The following is a 20,568-nucleotide window of genomic DNA, read 5'->3' on the forward strand; positions in this document are numbered from 1 at the left end:
TTTCTTTAACATGCTAGTAAATCTACCGATACGAGGCTGATTTATTAGAGCAACTTCGAATACCACCGATCGAACTACCCAATTTTAGCTCAGAAATCCATCACTCTGCCACCTGAGTTTCTCAGCCCATCATCATACAATATTATTCAGTCTAATCAGTACAGCTCTATAAGAGCGAAGAGGGGCGGGTAGGTCTATTTCTGGATATCGCGATAATCATGTTAGGTAACTGAATTTTGCTAATGTTCAGGAACTAAGCAGTCCTGATTATAGCGAAGACGACTGCTGCCCAGCAAGATGTTCTGCAGATGATGGAGTGCTACGTGGTCGGCGTAACGACATCCTCTTCACAAAGTTCGTTGCCTCTCTTATGAGGCAGCTCCTCAGTTGGTCTCATGGACCTGAGTGAACCCTGTTCCATTCCTCAGTACAGTTACCTAGTTATACTTCCCCTTAAAATAAAAATCACCACCATCACCACCACTCTTCAGCACAGAATTAAAATACCCAGGTAGGCTTGGAATCGAACCGGAGGCCTCCGGGAAAGAGCCAGTCTCACTACCCCTTCACTTCGTAATGTTCATATCTCACTGCGGCTTTCTGTGTTGTAGAAGGCAGACTATATTTTGACATGGAGCAGTTGGCAACTCTGCTTCTTGTTTTTCTCTGTTAGTTGCTACGTGTTTGATGTTGCAAAAGAGTTATAATTCTTTATTTAAATACAAATTATTGTGAAGATTTCATTAACATAATGACCAGCGGAAAGAATGGGTGATTTCTCAACTACAGTAATATGTCGTCGCTGCCGGAACAAAACCTTCTATGTGTAATATTTTAGCTTAGAACTCTGGCCGGTAAGGTTCTGTCATCTAAGGTGCAATATTGTGTGAATTTTGTCCAGGCATTCTCGCTCTTCATAATGTATGTGCTTCGGGTCAGTATATCTCCAAAAATATTATCACATAGAAGGTTTTGTCCCGGCAACGACGATGTGTTCTGCCAGCCTTTTCTCAGTTGGTAGGTAGTTATGTGCTTGTTACTATTAAGACGATCCTTCATCAACTATTTATCTTTGTAAAGGAGTACGATCATAAAATCTCAATAAAAGAAGCGCAAATCCTTGCTTCTAACGAAAAGTCGTGATAACTTATATGGTGAGAGTAATCAGATTTTGAAGACAGAAAAAGTGACAGAATTGTGAGAGTCGACTTGAGTTGCACGATATTTATTCCACATTATCTTCCCTCTTCGATTCTCGAAAGAAAGGAAAAATTTCCTTAATTTTGGAATGAAGAACACATTTTGTTCGGAATTATTTACGAAAAGACTTGCTATAAACATCGACACTGCCCTGGGTAAGCTATAAATATTACTTGTCACATTCGAGCCGAATGACCCAACCGGAGTTTGTCTCTGCTCCGCGCATTCTTGCTTTCATACGTCTGATCACTCTAGAAACCAGGAATGGCAACTGTTCAGAGAATGGTGTTGTATCATCTGCGTGGAAATAGTTCTGAAAAGGATCAAAAAGTCGTGAATTCCTACTCCCCGAGAGAGGTTCTCGTGACACGGGGGACAAACCACAAAATAACGAGAATTTCCCAGTGAAACTGGAACATCTGATCACGTTGGATATGGTGATAGAACTGTTTGAGATGTTTCGTTTCAAAATATGGATCTCTGCCCGTTAAGTGAGGCAGGTTGGATCCTCAAATAGCACTACTGAAGTTTATACGGTGATAGGGAAACAACAGATTCCGATGGTGGCGTCAAAATGAGGTGTAATAGGGAAGATAAAGAGTAAGATGTTTTCCATTGATTTTCATTAATAAAAATAATGCTATTGGCTTTACGTCCCACTAACTACATGTGAGGTTTACGGAGACGCGGAGCTGCCTGAATTTATCCCGCAGGAGTTTTTTTACGTGCCAGTAAATCTACCGACACGAGGCTGACGTATTTGAGAACCTTTAAATACCCCCGGACTGAGCCCGGATCGAAACTGTTAAGTTGGGGTCAGAAGGCCAGCGCCTCAACCATCTGAGCCACTCAGCCCGGCATTGCTTTTCTCACTGGGTGAGAAAGTGCTATTACAGTACGACTGACCCAATGAACAAGACCTACTATTCGTAATCCTGATGTGATTACTAAACATCACACATATCTCAGCAACTTCTATACGGGCAAATATATACATGAGCCTGAGACTTGTAAATATACTGTATTCACCCATAAATAGCAGCAGGGTGGATGTACGAATGCTAAATCTAAAATACTCAAGTCTCATAAGGTGATAGCAAGCACAGAAAGAACCATAATGTAGATGGTGAGATTCGATTATTAAAAAAAGAATATGCCTCTTCCTGTGCTAACATTTGTTCAAAGCCGTGGGTCCTATCAAGCGAAGCTCGTGGAACTTATCAGCAGAGTATGTTCGACCTTCAGCAGGGAACCCTCTCCCCGACTGTTAACTGAATGAAGATGAAATGAAATGGCGTATGGCTTTTAGTGCCGGGAGTGTCCGAGGACATGTTCGGCTCGCCAGATGCAGGTCTTTTGATTTGACACCCGTAGGTGACCTGCACGTCGTGATGAGGATGAAATGGTGATGAAGACGACACATACACCTAGCCCCCGTGCCAGCGAAATTAACCAATTATGGTTAAAATTCCCGACCCTGCCGGGAATCGAACCCGGGACCCTCTGAACCGAAGGCCAGTACGCTGACCATTCAGCCAACGAGTCGGTCTGAATGAAGATATCCACCAGCTAATAGAAAACATAATGCACACCATAACTGACTAGATAAAGGCTTAATACCATCAATTTGTTTTGCAATGGGTCAATTGAACTGAATGTCAGATCGGTGATACAAAGCTAGAACAGGTAGATAATTTCAAGTCTTTAGGTTGTGTGTTCTCCCAGGATGGTAATATAGTAAGTGAGATTGTAATCAAGATGTAGTAAAGCTAATGCAGTGAGCTCGCAGTTGCGATCAACAGTATTCTGTAAGAACGAAGTCAGCTCGCAGACGAAACTATCTTTACATCGGTCTGTTTTCAGACCAACTTTGCTTTATGGGAGCGAAAGCTGGGTGGGCTCAGGATATCTTATTCATAAGTTAGAAGTAACACACATGAAAGTAGTGAGTGATTGCTAGTGCAAACAGGTGGGAAAAATGGCAGGAGAGTATTTGGAATGAGGAAATAAAGGCTAATTTAGGAATGAACTCGATAGATGAAGCTGTACGCATAAACCGGCTTCGGTGGTGAGGTGATGTGAGGCGAATGGAGGACGATATATTACCTAGGAGAATAATGGACTCTATTATGGAGGGTAAGAGAAGTAGAAGGAGACTAAGACGACGATGGTCAGACTGAGTTTCTAACGATTTAAAGATAAGAGGTATAGAACTAAATGAGGCCACACAGCACTAGTTGCAAATAGAGGATTGTGGCGATGTTTAGTAAATTCACAGAGGCTTGCAGACTGAACGCTGAAAGGTATAACAGTCTATAATGATACTGTATGTATGGGTGAGGTACCGGCTCCACTTAGGATTTATCATTCCAAGTCAGGTAAAAACGAAGGAGAGGAAAACCCCATAAACAACTGAATATGGAAACGGAACAGGTCTAGGAACTAATCAAGCTCTTCTAATACTTCAGGATATATTACGAGCTTCAGTGGGATATCCACCGTCACCAAAATGAGGTCTGGTCACAGGTTTACTGAGGCTGATCAGCTGTGAGGTCATCAAGGTGACATAAGCTGGAATCACTCCAAACAGCACAGGATAGCACGCCACACCACATTTGGCTATCATTTCTTAAGTGCACATAGAACTTAACTGCTGTCAGATGATGTCGGATTGTGTTACTGCGAGAGAAAATATATACAACAAAACAGATTCTGATTTTTTTAACATTTTATTTAATGAATAGGTTTACACTTATTAACATAAAATATATTGAACCTTGAAAAATAGACCATGAGGCAATTATCATTTCTCCCTTAATTTTGAAACAAACTGATCTTTAGTTACATTTTAGACATGTCTGACGGCGATAGCATTACCTCTGTCTTCACGTTTGATTTATATCTGGTTGCACAGCTCTCGTACTGATATCATTATTCTTTGTGATGTTTTACGTATTTGTTTATATAAACAATGAGATACTTTTATAATGTTAAGGTAAGTTATATGAACTATGCTGCTGTAAAGAATATTTTCAAACTCAAAGAATATGGAAACAGTGTGATTTGCACGCAGAATTCTGCTGCACTCCAGTCATTTCGCATTAAACTGCAAGCTATACCATCGATTTTGCTTATCTTCGATTCTTCGGCTTCTGTTTGAAAGAAGCGTGATGAAGGGAGACTAATACCTTGAGGGAAAAAAAAAAGAATTTCGAAATAGAATCATAATTGTGGAAAGTTAAGGAACACAAACTCAACATTCATTGGAGGGCATTAGTTACATTTTAGACATGTCTGACGGCGATAGCATTACCTCTGTCTTCACGTTTGATTTATATCTGGCCGCACAGCTCTCGTACTGACTTCTTCAGTGTTTAGAAGGAAATGATATGCCCACGGAAATGATAAAACCGGAGTCTGTTGTGATGTGTGCAAAACTAGATACTAAAAATTATACCACTACTTTAGCGCTATGTAACGAACATTATGGTTTAAAAATGGAAATTACTTCATAAACAAAATTAACAAATAAAGGGTTCCTTAACAATTAATAATGTAATTATTTCACAGACGCTCTCAACTGTATGAACAGTGAGGGTACAGAACCATTTTTATGCTCAAAATTTACATTATACTTATGTCCAAGTATCTTTACATTGTGCTGACTAAATATTTGTGGCTGCTGTAAATGAACTCAATTACACTCCCTGTGCTCATTGAAGGTTAATAGAATGTCCTTCTTGGAACCCGATTCTGTCATAAAGTAAAGTGCCTGTACACACCCTTCCGTTTCTCACTAAAACTCATATGACTGCCAATTATGCTTGCCATCGTTAGTTAACTTTCTGGATAAATTCAAAGTTCTTGCAATCTCTGGTTACTTCCATAATAATTCCTAACTTTATTTATTTCTTACCTACGCCCATTTCTCAATCTCTGTATTTATTTATTGAAATATTTTGGATCTTCATCATTCCTTACCACTTTTAAATGTACACAACTGTTTTCACACTCCTCAAGAATTGCTTTAAGCCCATACCAGAGGCTGATTACATTTATATTTTCCATTTTCTATCGGTCACAGTACTCATGCCTGTCTTATCTATTAAATGGTACCGCCTAATTTTACTACTTATACAACCTTCATTTTGATTAAAAAGGTATATTGGACTAGACAAATGAGTGCTTGAATGGATGGGTAAATTTAAAGCAAACAGAACTCAGAGGTAGTAAATGACGCATTATCTGAGCCTATAACGATTAAGAGGGGGTTCCTCAAGGCACTGTTATTGGGCTTTTATATTTCATATGTATACTCATTATATCAGCAAAGAATGGAATCTCAGATAAGGCTTTTGCGGATGATGTTTTATTATATAGAGTAGTAAGTAAGTTACAGGATTTTGAAACACAGCAATCAGACCCTGACAAAATTATAAGATGGACAGCAGACAATGGTATGTGGGTAAACCGGGTGAAATATCAGGTGGTTAGTTTCACCAAGAGGAAATGTCCTCTTAGTTTTAATTGCTGTGTTGATAGAGTGAAGGTACCTCATAGTGATCATTGTTAAGTACTTAGGTGTTAATACAGGGAAGGATATTTACTGCGGTAAACACATTAACGGTGTTGTAAATTAAGGTTACAAATCCCTTCATATAATTAGGAGATTATTCATGAGTTGTAGTAAGGATGTAAAGGAGAAGGCACATAATTCAATGGTAAGACATGGTTAGTGACGGTTCCAGTGTATGGGACCATTTCAAGGATTACTTGATTTGAGAATTGGAAAAGGTCCAAAGGATTAGTTCTGAGTGATTTCCGATAAAACAGTAGTGTTAAGAAGATGCTGCAAACTTAGGGATGGGAGGACTTGGAATTAAGGAGACGGGCTGTTCGACTAAGCGGCGTCTCCAAAAACCGTAAAAGAGTAGTTAGTTGGACGTAAAGCAAATAACATTATTATTATTAAAATATTTAAGATAAAACTGGCTAAACAACTGATAGAGATTGCGCAACCTGGGTGGCAGCCCCAACTGCAAGTCAGAGGTGGCTAATTGATAGGTCGTTTGGATGACTGATTTTATGCCAAACTCTCTTCAACTCCATATCATTTACTGTACCTATACCAGGGTTTCCATAGCTCACAGATAAGTACAGCAAGCGTATAGTCTTACATTCTGTTAATGCACAGGACCTCCAGTTTTACATACAATCCGAACCATAGGAATGTAATTTTCACCTCAAAATTCTTACATGCATTGGCCGGTATTCGAATCATGGCTACTCTGGCGAGAATCCAGTCTCACATCAAACAGAAGTTGCAGACAACGTTCAACGGAACAGTGACGATATATTGTAAAAACATGTATATCTTGGTCCCTGTATAAGAAGAAAACTTCTAAACACACAACATTCTTTTATCAGAAGGAAGTGATTGTGTAAATAGGGAACCTCCGCAATGAGAAATTGGAATAGGTTCTAAAGAACCACGAGTTTTCCTTCTTTCGTTAACACCGAAATGTATTGCATTTTATTACAATTTATAATAAACTAAAAGTACGAAAACGAAGTACTGTATATTATACGTTAAGTATTCTGTTATTCGTTATTGATATCGTTAAGTGGCTTACTGCCAAATTCAGTACAAGGTTACGTAATACTATTACAATTTAGCGTTATGCTTCGTCATAATTTAGTTAACATAATTCTGTCTATTTCCGCCTTCTGACTGATGAAATTGCCAGTATGAAAATAAAGCGCCACGCCCTTTATATTTGTTCATAGCATTAGGCTACGTTTAATTTTTGAACTGGAATCTTTTATTTGCTCAACAATTGATTTTGAAATTAGACATTCTCACGTCACTGAGATTTACACTAATTGAGCTGGGAGTTGCTGCTAGGGTGTGATTTCATTCTGTGTTTTCGTTTATTTGGTTTTGTCGAAATGTCATTAAAACGTACCTATAAACTCTTTGATTGAAGGAGAAAATGAAAGTAATAGAGGAACACAAGAAATAAAAAGTCGTCCCTCTTTAAGAAGGAGAACTGTCAAGACAGAACGCCCATCAGTAAGAATGAGATCTAATGTTGAAGACAGAACAAATGCATCGTCCCCGAGCCGTAGGAATTAGCCGGTGAAGGTTAAAATTCAGGCACGGGTGGGAATCAAACTCGGAATCTCTTGGTCCAAAGGTCACATGCAAACCAGTTAGCCATGGAACCGGACAAAGGAAAGATACCATGCTCGGACTCAACCAAATTCAGTAATTCTTCCACCATTAGGAAGCTAATTTCCTCTAGATTATTATGGTCTATTTATAATTATGTTATCTTATGAGAGGAACAAGTAGTTGTATAAAAAGTAGATCAAGTTGGAAAAATTATAGTATCCAGGACACTTAAATGTCCACCAAGTCTACTTAATTATGTATATGAACTTTCCTCCCAAATCTAACAGGTTTCCAGTAAAGAAAATCACTCCTGTGTTTTAGTGTAGGGACTATGCTAGATCCGGCAAAAACAAATATAGATTACCGGATAAATTTTTAGTCATATCAAAAAAGGGCATTATTATGGGCTATTTATAATTATGCTATCTTATGAGGGGACCAAGTAAATAGCCTCCGTGGCTCAGCCGGCAACGCTTCGGCCTCCCACCGCTGGGTTCCGTGTTTCAAATCCCCGTCACCCCATGTGAGATTTGTGCTGGACAAAGCGGAGGCAAGGCAGGTTTTTCTCCGGGTGCTCCGGTTTTTCCTGTCATCTTTCATTCCAGCAACACTCTCCACTATCATTTCATCTGTCATTCATTAATCAATGCCCCAGAGGAGTGCGAGAGCCCTCGGCAGCCGGCACAATTCCTATCCTTGCCGCAAGATGGGGCTTCATTTATTCCATCCCTGACCCGGTCACTGACTGGAAAACAGGCTGTAGGTTATCATTTTATGTGGGAAACAAGTCGTTCGAAAAAAAGTAGAGCACGTTGGAAAAATTATGGTATCCAGGACCCTGAACTGTCCAATTTCTTATAAGAACATCAATACGGATTTTCTCTCTCTCAATTTTTTTACAAGTTGCTTTACGTCGCACCGGCACAGATATGTCTTATGACGACGATGGGATAGGAAAGGCCTGGGAATGGGAAGGAAGTGACCGTGGCCTTAATTAAAGTACAGCCCCATCATTTGCCTGGTATGGCAATGAGAAACCAAGGAAAACCATCTTCAGGGCTGCCGACAGTGGGGTTCGAACCCACTGTCTCACAGATGCAAGTTCACTGCTGTATGCCCTTAACCGCACGGCCAACTCGCCTGGTACGGATTTCTTTGAAACTCAGATGGTTTGCCAGGAAATTACGTCGTTATATACTAAGAAAGCATTTATTTATTCATTTTTTTATTTAGCGTATGGCTTTAAGCGCTGGGAGTGTCCGAGGGCGGATATGGGTTTAATACGACTATACGACACATGGCTCCAACGACCAATCCGGTATAAGAATATCAGGAACTTCAACCAATCACCAGCTGTATTTCGGAACACTATTATCGTTTTCGTATTATGGCATACAGTATCGATCAAACAGTTAGGACCACATAAAGAAGTCACGAAATGTCATCTAGAACCTAAAATTATGCCACTAGACCTCTGTAATTTTCTTGCTAAGTCTATAAAAGAATCGTTGTGGTAATACTTGAAACCAATTAGAGTATATAGTACATAATATTTCCAAAAATATTGACCTTCTGATGTGAACATCCAACAGTTAAAAATGTTTAACTTATACAATACTTGGCATAAATCACTGAAATCAGGCGACATGTATCATATTAGTTGCGAGAGCTCAGGAAAAAAATGCAGAGGTCTAGAAGCACAATTTTAGGTTCTAGATGGAACTTCATGAATTTTTTAACGTGGTCCTGGGTCCTAAACCTTTGACCGGTACTGTCTATAGTACGTGCACGTATTTTTATGTAAATTTTTCAGAATAGCACATTCACACATATTTATAGCTTGTTTGTTATAATATCGTCCCTCCACCAGTAAAACGTTGTATCCCACAATACTCTTCCTATCCATTATTCTCCTTAAGACTGGTCACGCCTCCCAGCCACATATGGATACGCAGTCCATCAGAACAATGTCCGTTGTGTTCGTTTTCCTATGCCGGCCAGTAAACGAAAATGAACCTTACATGCATTAAACAGTACACTAGGAGTGCGTAAATACGTAATGCCAACACACATTCCTACAGTACGGCACAGTAAGGTTTATTTTCCTTTACACATGGGCATAGGAAAATGAACACAACAAAATTTGTTCTGATGGACTTCATATACATATGTGGCTGGGAGGCGTGACCAGTCTTAAGGAGAATAATCGATAGGAAGAGCTTTGTGGAATACAACGTTTTACCAGTGAAGCGACGATATCATGCTTCAGTTGACTTCAGCAATATACTTACGTAACTGTGTTTTTCTGATGAAGCCGAAGCCGACATATTTGTAGACTAGGGACCAAGGATTATAAATGCAAAAATAAATCAGTATATGTCCATGGTTTGTTCTCTCTATAGGTTACGATTAACAATGCACTTATTTTGTTTTATATTTATGCATTTTTATCATCATTACTTATTTAAGTTTGCAGTTCTTCGCTTATTAAAAAATAAATATATCTCAACCTCCAAATTCTCTCTAGATTAATTCTGGAGCCCTCGTTATGTTACTACATAAAATTAATATCTGTGTCCATTAGAGGTGCAAGTCAAGCCATCGCTATACTTTTACACTCTATGAGAGAAATTTTATTAACTAGGAAGGAAGAGGCAATGAAATAACAAGCCAAAGCAAATGCACGAATGGAACCCTTAAAAGAGGATGCACTGCCTAATCTGTTAGAAGTTCAGTTTCTGGAAAAATTAACGTACCCTGGACACGATAAATAACATAGAATCCGACAAGAGAAGTTGATTAAAAGTGATTGGTATCGGACAGTTCGCTATTGTTACCAACTTCTAATTAATCCTACTTCAACGCGAGTGAGCCGCTGCTAGTATATTCTTCTTCTTCTTCTTCTTCTTCTTCTTCTTCTTCTCTGCACTTTCGGCCAGCTATGAACCGCGTGGAAATTATTGCTTTCCGGCCAACATTTTCTGATTTACCCAGAACATATTAATTCTTTCGCTTCTTGTCTTTCTCTGCAGTTCGAATATTATCCGTTTAGACTTACTTATTAGCCATTTCTCTTGAAGTTATTTACAGTTTCCAACTCGACTCCTGAGCTGTTTTCTGTTGTGGATCAGCTCTGCTGTGATGTCGGTCCTTTCTTCGTACTTCTTGACCTTCTTCAATCACTTCGTGGCTGCCTGTAGTCCTCTAATATATTCAAAAATATTTTTCATCAGTCGGTTTATGTCGATAAAATGTCAGCCATCGTTTTTGAATTGTACCCATGATATAGCTGTACAAGACCTCAGTTTTAATTTTCCTCCATATCCCGTCTGAAGTCCTCTGTGGTCCTAACATTTTCTAAGATTTTTTCTTCCTTTCTTCTCAAGCACTTGCATTTCCACCTTTTAAAATTTAATATAGGACACCCCGCGCCATACAATCCCTCTGATTTTACTACGGTACTGTAGTGTTTAATTTTGGCCTTGTATGATATTGCCCGTTTACTTTACATGTTCAGCGTCAGGTTATAGGCCAATTCCAGTTTTCTGGCTCTTTATGTGGCTCTTTATCCAAGCCGTTGAATTGAATTAATTCTCTCAAGTATTTGACCATCTGTTTTCCTCCCGTGTTTTGCCTCCATGTATCTCTCTCTGTCTCTCTCTCTCTCTCTCTCTCTCTCTCTCTCTCTCTCTCTCTCTCTGGTTCCTTTACGCCATATATTTTGCCTTCTCATAGAAGAAATGACTGAAACTTTCGGCGATTTCGTAAAAATTATTATTTTCGGCAAAGTCGAACAAAGTATCCAGCACCCACTGAGTATCTTGTTTGTTTAGGGCTGAGGGTACAAGATCGTCACCGAAAGCCAAACATTTAATTTCCAGATTCTGTCCTTTCCTCCTGACATGAATTGCCTTTATTACTTTAACTTCCAGAGTATTTCCAAAGGTTCTCATAATTTTATTCAATACGATATTGAAGAGGATAGATGATAATCCGCCTCCTTGTCTGATTCCTGTCTTTAAAAACGGATGAGAAATTTCTCGAACAAACATTCAAGGTGTACTTTAGGATTTATTTAAAATTTTCTTCGTTTTCCTGACAATTCCGAACTAGTAAATTTTATTATAAAACATGTTCCATTTCAATTATTATAACAGATTTGTCTATTGCAGTAGTACTTGACCGAGCACAGTAATTCTCTTTCCACCATACGAGGATTACATTTCAGGCTGAAGAATTGTGAACATAGGTACGAGGGTGAAGAGTAATCCCTTGTGATTGATTGTTTCATACAAGTATCTTCTTTCATTTGCTATGCCTCACACGAGCCTACAAGCGCCAAGCCAGCGTATCACATTTCAGAATTGTTTTATCTAACAGCACGTGTCTCCTTGGATTGATGTAGTGTTCCTTCTTGGTGATCTCCAAGCATTTCAAGGCGAGTCCGGATCGTGCGCCATTACTTGAGCTGTCTGTAGTGCAGTGGCAGGTAACACCTGATCGAAATATCGTAGGCTATCAGTTATCTAGCACCTGAGAATTTACGTAATATTTATAAATATTCACGGAGTTTGCAGCCATTTCTTCAGTTGATATTTCGAAACTTTGTTAAAAAATATTACCTTCTTGACCTGTTCATGGGAGAACTAATTCGAACAAATGGGGTAAAATATTGACATAGTACAAATTATATAGTAAAACCTTGCAGTCGGAAGACGAGGGTTCGAATTCCACCATCAGCTACCCTGAAGACAGTTTCCCGAAGATGTCCATTTTCACACCAAGTAAATCCCTTGCAGTGTCTTAATCAATAGCATGGCCACTACTACTTACAGCCTTAGCCTGATCTCGCTCCAGCGTTGCGGAAAAACAATATGCATTTGTGTGACATTGCTAGCAACTACATACATTATTTATGTATTTATGTATTTGTTTATTTATTTCTTAAAAATAATGGTTACGTTTTAATGAAATTTTGACATTATTTTGTGGAGATATATTTTCAACCTGTTTTCTTTAGAAGAGCATGTCATTACCCAGGCACGAACCGTTAATACTTGAGTTAACGTCGAAGTTGCAACCTTCTACAAAATATTTTCCTACCTATTTTTCAGACTTTCGACTGCCTATAACAAAGTTACAGTTTCACATAGGCCTATTTTCCTCTCATGAGTATTACAGTACTACATATTTGTCTATTTTATAACTGAGGCAATGGTTCCTGAGTCGCTGACTAACTTTACAAATATTATAAAACTGGATTAAATTGAAAAATCTGAATATCTGCATTTAGAATGGAAAATCTGAAAATTAATATTCATTATATAAAATACACACTCGTCGAACCTTGTACTCACACTTACTTGTTACCTGCTTACTTACACATACGTTATTTGAAGGGCGCCAGCTGTCACTCAGTACAGCAATAATAGAATGAGACTCTTGACCATCTCTAGGGTGTGGGGTAATAAGCTTACTTTTGACAACATACCATATCAGTTCTGGGAAAAGGAGATTGGCGTTCGGTTTCCCCATTAATTTTGAGGTTAAGATATTTTACTGTCAATGAAATGAAACTCTGAATTCGTTTGATAGAACAATATATATTCTTTAAATAATATATCAAAAAATAGTGAGTCTTGTTGCGATAAAACAGATGAGAATATGAAATTATGACATTGCAACTGAAAGAAAATAGGCATGAATTTGAATTCTTCTTGACCGGACATTTAACAATTTATACGAAATATTTCCCTCACTGATTCACTTGACTGTACCTTCAACACTTTTAGTGTAATTACGACGTAATCCATTGCTCTGGTGTTTACTGTAGATGTGTCACGCCTAACGTGGTGATACATCCTTGCGACTGCTTCTTCTCCATATCATCTGACTTCTTTGTAAGTCAATATGGTATGACCTCTTGGCAGGTCCAGGGTTGCCCTCTCTGACTCCTTGGTAAGCCTTGCGTCCGCGTCTTCCACTAAGTGACGGACCAACCATTTGGTCTCACTCTCTCAATGACCAATAATTAATGGCTCACTGAGTCTTCGCCATCTCTCGTTCACACTCGTTGGCTGACCACCTAAGGCCTCTTGATCTAGTAGACTACTTCACTGTACTGCATCCGTATAAGTAATGACTGACGCTACAATATGCCTCCCCCTTATATAGACGTTGGTTGACACAACTACGTAATCTCCAGAAATAACAATGACATACTCCCACCTACGCGACAGATATTACACACAGTGGTGAAATAGCCCGCAGGCGGCTAACTCCGTGAGCGCATATCTAAATAAATACAATGCCGTAGCAAGGCGCGATGACTTGGCAGAATCGCCAGTGGTGTCGCAATATAACAACGTCACTTCCAATCTCTGATATATACAACAATTCTCACTGTACAGGTATTGAGTGTTATACTACACATACGTATATATGTATACATCTAAGTGCAATCTTGCAAGCAACAGGCAATTGCAAAATTGAATAAAACGGATAATTACAATAATAGTACAATATCACAGATAACATAATAATAATACTGACATAATAATAATAATAATAATAATAATAATAATAATAATAATAATAATACAGATAAAATCATACAATAATAAAAATACAGATATCATCTTGTAACGGGATTTGAACCGTTACATAACAATTCAGTTTATTTTTCATGACTATGTTGCAAATTACTTCTACTACCTGATCACTTAATCACTTAATCACTTAATTTAAGACTTGAATTATCGGTACAAACCTATCTCGAAAATCCATTCTGAAGGTTCTTGTGATAGCGAAATTTATAACCATTTTTCACAATTAAATCCTTCCCTTCTTGGTTTCATCACAAAATTCACTGCTAAAGTAATAAATAAATAAATAAATAAATAAATAAATAAATAAATAAATAAATAAATAAATAAATAAATAAATAAATAAATAAATAAATGTTACCTGTGATAAGTATGACGTACTATAAAGACGAACTAAACAGCAACGTGATTATGTGTGTTCTGCAAATCTGTACCACGTGGTCAATAAGGTTATATTTAGATCCCAGAGAGACATTCCAAGTGGTTCAGAAGGATCACCTTTCGCATTAAAATTACTACTTATAGTCCGGTTCCATGGCTAAATGGTCGCAGGGTGGGGAATTTTAACCATAATTGGTTAATTCCCCTCGCATGGGGGCTAGGTGTATGTGTCTTCACCATCATTTCTTCCTCATCACGACGCACATGTTGCCTACGGGCATCAAATCAAAAGACCTGCATGTAGCGAGCCGAACTTGTACACTAAAAGCCATTCCATTTTACTACTTACAGCAAAGTAGTGAAGTACGCAATAATAATAAGAAAGACGTCAACTCGTCTCCTCGGTACGAGGTAGTACAGCTCTTTCCATGCACACTGCAATGGAATTGAGCTGCATTGACCATTTTGCCCACATACCAGCCCTTCCGCCATTCTTAAATCTCTGGCACTACCGGGGATCGAAGCCGGACCCCCGACGACGGCAGCTAATAGCGGTAACAGTTACCTACGGAGGCGTATATGTAAAGTAAAATGTGCAGAGTTGAGGCAAAAATACTGTATAATATTGGGCCAAACACTGACCACGTAACGATATATCCTGGTTCACACTCGGACATGTTTATCTAGTCAACTCTTCGTTTAGACCGCACATGGACGGCATTCCTTTCTTTACGCTAGTGTTGCAACATTTAAGGAAATTTAAAACATTTGATATGTTTACCTCTGGGGAACTTTTATTGCTTTACCTACAGTGTTTCATTAATGATTTACCGGGCGAGTTGGCCGTGCGCGTAGAGGCGCGCGGCTGTGAGCTTGCATCCGGGAGATAGTAGGTTCGAATATCACTATCGGCAGCCCTGAAGATGTTTTTCCGAGGTTTCCCATTTTCACACCGGGCAAATGCTGGGTCTGTACCTTAATTAAGGCCACTGCCGCTTCCTTCCAATTCCTAGGCCTTTCCTATCCCATCGTCCCCATAAGACCTATCTGTGTCGGTGCGACGTAAAGCCCCTAGCAAAAAAAAAAAAAGCATTAATGATTTAGATGTAAACACAACACTACGTTCCTGCTTTGAATCAGTCTGTCTTGTATAAAAGAGAACATTAAATACAATTCAACACTCCTATATTCAGCAGACTACCTGTGGTCAGCTATTCACACGTTTTAGTATTGCGTTTCTTATGTTGGCGGCCCACAGACTCCTTCAGACATTAGGTATTAACAAGACTGGACTATCACATTAAATGATCGAGACAAGTTGCTGTCAAGTTAGACAACCTGGACTTCAGTTTTATATGCTGATGTCTCTATTATGCCTCTCCTTGTATAATTGTAATTAATGTTGATTGCTACAGTCTATACAGACTAAATAAGTTACTAAATATTCTTCACCGGTGTTGTCAAACGCTGACTGGTGCTTACTTAGAGCATTCAACGACCGAATATCAACAATTTCACTCACATAAACATCATACTGTACAGGAAGAAGAATGCAATGAGTTATTCAAAATTCGGTCATGATAAACTTTGGAAATTAATTATTGGAAAAAATTATATATGCATTAACAAAATGCAGACATATATTTTCGAATAATTCTACCGTTAAATAACGTCTAATTGTGTGACTGACAAAGTGTGTATATTATTATTATTATTATTATTATTATTATTATTATTATTATTGTTGGTTACGGGGTTACCCGTGGATGCTGAGGTAAAAGAAGGTGCCGGGGTGAACGGGTCTAAATACAAAGTCAAGAATGGGATTTAAAACTTTAACCAAGGTTATATTTTCTTTTCTTTTTTAGAATTTCAAACTTAACAATCTTTCACTAAGTGAACACAATAATATATCAGGTACAACGACAAACTAGAAACAAGACAAGAAAGATCCAAATTTTAGCGATTTTTACACTCTTGGGCTACAAGCCCCTAGTTTTACAATTTTGAGCTCTTAGCTCAATTTTACCAAAGCACAAATTTTAATGCAAGGGCAAACAATCCCCAATACATGGAGCACTAGCTCCAACAATGACAATTTCAGGCTTCCCAGAGGCACTATTACAACACTTAAGAAAGAGCTAACGTGCTCTCAGTTCACAAGCCTACTCAAGGCAATTCCAACAGTATCTTATACCTTATGGCCTTCCATGGCCAAACTTACAATTGAAACAGGGGTATCTCGTATCCAACCTACAGGGTCTTCGTGTAAAAGAAATAACATTTAAATAAATGGCCAGAACACAAAATGAAAGGAGGCGAATACTTGCACTCCTCGATGTGACTTCTTAAAACCTAAGGGGCACCAGGCCGATGAAACAGGGGCTATTCCCAAACTATGGAGGTGACTCGTATAAAAATAAGTTAAGACATTACGGAAAGGAAAAGATCAGTTACAATCGTAGTCACCTCAAACCAATGTGAAGGGGAGATCGAGAGGGTACAGCACTCTCTATCCCCGATTTACAGTTAAAGATATTATGAAGTGTTTACATAAGCCGGCAGAAAATTACATTTTTAGAAAGGTAGGTTACATGGTAAAAAATTCGGACCTTTCCCGCGGGTTAAACTGCTGAGCTATCAAGAAATAAAGATGTTAGATGGCCATTACCTTGCTGAAGAACTGCTGTCTGATGAAAGAGGCACATCCCGCCTCCTGCTTCACATACACACACTTAGTTAGATGTTGATCAAGTGGCCAAGAGCCGTGAAAATCCGCAGTTTATAAACCCTCGGGGAAAGTTCGAGAGCTTTCATGAATAATCAAGACACACACACAGAATTTTATTGCAGGATACAAAGTTTACACTCAAAATCGAAGAAGAAATACGTGATTGGTTGGAAATTAATTACAGAAATTCTTGATTGGTTAAATTCAAAACAGGCGGAAAGAAAGGATAAATATTGCCAACCCAGAAATGAATGAACGAAATTTAGTAAAGGAAAAACTTATGAATACAAAATTTCTACACAAAAGTTCCTTCACTTCGCACCGGGGTGCATGATCATAGTTTTTTGTAGTGACCTCTCTGAGAGAATATCCAAATTTCTTGATGAACGGAAAACAAAAACAAGTTGAAATTCACACAGTACTGGCAACTTCATAATCACAATATTACTGCAGTGACATCTTCAGAGGAAACGTTCAACCCTAGAACTGCGGACCGTCTTTCTGGAAGACGGTGCACTGTTTCGTCAAGTGCGATCGTCGTTCTGAGATACGGTGTCGTTCTTCCGCCGTAGGTTTACAATTCGTCACCAGATGGCAATAATAAAGGTACCAGCTGAATACTTATACTTTTACCTTCAATATTGAAAGTCTTTGAAACACAAAAATCGGTCTGGACAAGTTTATTTAGCTGTAAAAGTGAAAGTACTTTCACATGTTCTTAGAATCTAGATGGCAGCCCGCTTTGGTGACGATTCTGAAATCAAGCGCTCGATTTTCGAAGATCTTAGTGACAATACTGATGGTGACAGTGGTTATTGTTTTAATTCCGACGAGAAAATTATTCCTGAAAATAGTGAAAGTGACAGCGAAGTAGAAGGTGCCTTGGAAGTAATGGGAATTTCCGATGACCGGTATGATGTTCAAGTCGGTGCAGGTTATGTTATTATTGGCAGTACGTCAATATTTGAAGAAACCAGCGAAGGGATAAGTGTGAACTGTTGATATTTTTGTAGATTGTTATAAGAAATTTGATCATAACACAGGAAAGAAGAAATTGACCTAAAGAAAACTAAGATAAGCTGTAGGTTCGAAATTTGTGAAAAGAACTCAAATTCGTTTCGATGAAAATTTGAGTTTTATTTTGCAAACGAAATGAAAAGTGGATAAATGTGGAAGAATACGTAAGAAAAAACTTGTTCGTTTCAGAATATCATGTTTCAGAAATAAATTATCTATCACAAATTCTTTTATTTGAGCAAAATATTTCAACAGTTTCTTTTGTCTAAAAAATGTTCATTGCATTTTACGATAGTTAGAAATCGTGGCAATATTTTTCGTTATTTGTATTATCTTCATTTAGATAAGTCTTTTAGCTTTCTATTGGTATATTGTGCCCTGACAGCAATACCTGTGACCATTTTTGTAAATCTTAATTCTGAATCTCAGTGTTGGGTTAGGCCGCGGCGAAGCAATGCAGTCGGAGATCCATGAAGGCTCCACTCAAGGGACGTGCAAGTCCGACGAGTTGGGTCACAGGTTAATTAAGTGGACTGTTATCATCGTGGTTTTAACGTAGAATGTAATCATCATTTCTGCCTAAATTACGTGAATATCCCGCAATAGAATATTAAGAGATCGAGAATATTGGCATATTCGTTAAGATACATCGACCATCATTTAATCATATCTTAAATTAAATAACTAATCTAGTGTTCCTACGCTACTTTAAATGAGAACTCCGTAAAATGTTTTATTTATGGAAGGATTCTCCGTTTAATGATTTTTAAATAACTTCAGAAGTATCAACTACATTAAGAGCAAATTAATGGCAACTCAAACGGATATAAGAAGGAAAATATTATGTTAAATAGAAAATAAACACCTAACTTCAAGCTCTTGTTACAAATAAGTTATAACATCGTCAATCGAAAAAAAAAAAAAAAGAGACAAAGTGTCCCCCTGCTGAAGGCTTACAGTGAAAGATCAGTTATCAACCTTGCATTTTTCTAAAATAAATCACTGGGAATTATAGAATCATCCACTTCAGAATGCTATTTTCTACCCAAATATCTCATAATATTCCGTCATTTCACTTTTAAAAATCACCGCATTATATGTCGGTATCTGTCTATCTAGCAACTTGAAAAATACCGTTATTCTAACTTCATAAAATCACCATAAATGCAATAGAAATGTTTGAAAGACACAGGATCGTAACATAATATGACATCCATCAAAATCATGCATTTAAAAGACAGACTCGATCCTCCCATACATTCATCGGTGACTGTGCCTAGATAAAAGATATCAAAAGACATTGCAACGTCTACAACACCCTTGTCTAACTACGTTGATTCTGCGCCTCCGGATACCACTGCGACGTTTGACCTGGAATACTACATTAGCACTAGGCGTCAACTCAAATGATCTACAAAATCCAACTAGCAAAGAAATGATTTACTTACCATAGGAGATCATATTTCCTTTACGACATGACCTCAATATCTTTACGTTACCGATTATCTTGCGAAGATCCTAAACATCCCTTTAATATCGTGCGCTCTGGTCAATCTTGTATTTAAATAGGATAAATGTGACGACCAACTACTAGTGTTCGTGAGTGCAACATCCTATAACATTATTCTAAAATACGGCCTCGTACCTAAATAAATTATTCATCACGACAACATCAAAATTCACGCATGACCAACATAGTTCCTACCGTCAATACCATCATCAGGACCTTCACATAATATCATCATAAAATTCGCAATCCTAATGACACGTCTATAATCATCACATCTCTCTATCCACGTAAATACTTTCAAAGATCCTACCGTAACTAACACCTCATTACATCGCACAACTCGTCATGCACAGCGAATTCACAATACTAAAGAACAATCTATTCAGGCAATTACGTAAAATTATTAAATACGTTGCCGCATTAACTTCATATCACCACAATAGTATCACACTTCTATTATCAAAACACTGTATTTCCACACAAGCACATAACATTTTGAAGACCACAGAATCGCACGTCGCAAAATACCGAGCTCCTCCGAGGTATTCTGAGCTACAAGTTAAATTAACGTTCAATACCATAACACCATTACGATACCAATAACATCCATGTCGAAAAATCTTTCCGTAAAACCTTGCTAACAAACATTAAAGAAATCTTTCACAACCATCGCATATTATCACAACGTAGTCTGGCTCACCACACTAGATGTAACGATCATAAGTATTACAACGCAATGTCCAACAAATAACGGTCACTTTCAAGTTAAAATTATTCATGTCAAATCGACAACAAAATAAGTACTACTCTACAACTACAATAAGCAATTACGTGGCGGAATATATAAGATATTCAAGTACTCATCCTGGGTTGTTGCTCCACGACGGTGTCACCTTCCGAGTTCAGCTCTCACTCAATAACATTATCAAGTATTGTCCATCACATTTCT

This window comes from Anabrus simplex, chromosome 7 (genome assembly GCF_040414725.1).
Source record: "Anabrus simplex isolate iqAnaSimp1 chromosome 7, ASM4041472v1, whole genome shotgun sequence".
Classification (NCBI taxonomy): domain Eukaryota; kingdom Metazoa; phylum Arthropoda; class Insecta; order Orthoptera; family Tettigoniidae; genus Anabrus; species Anabrus simplex.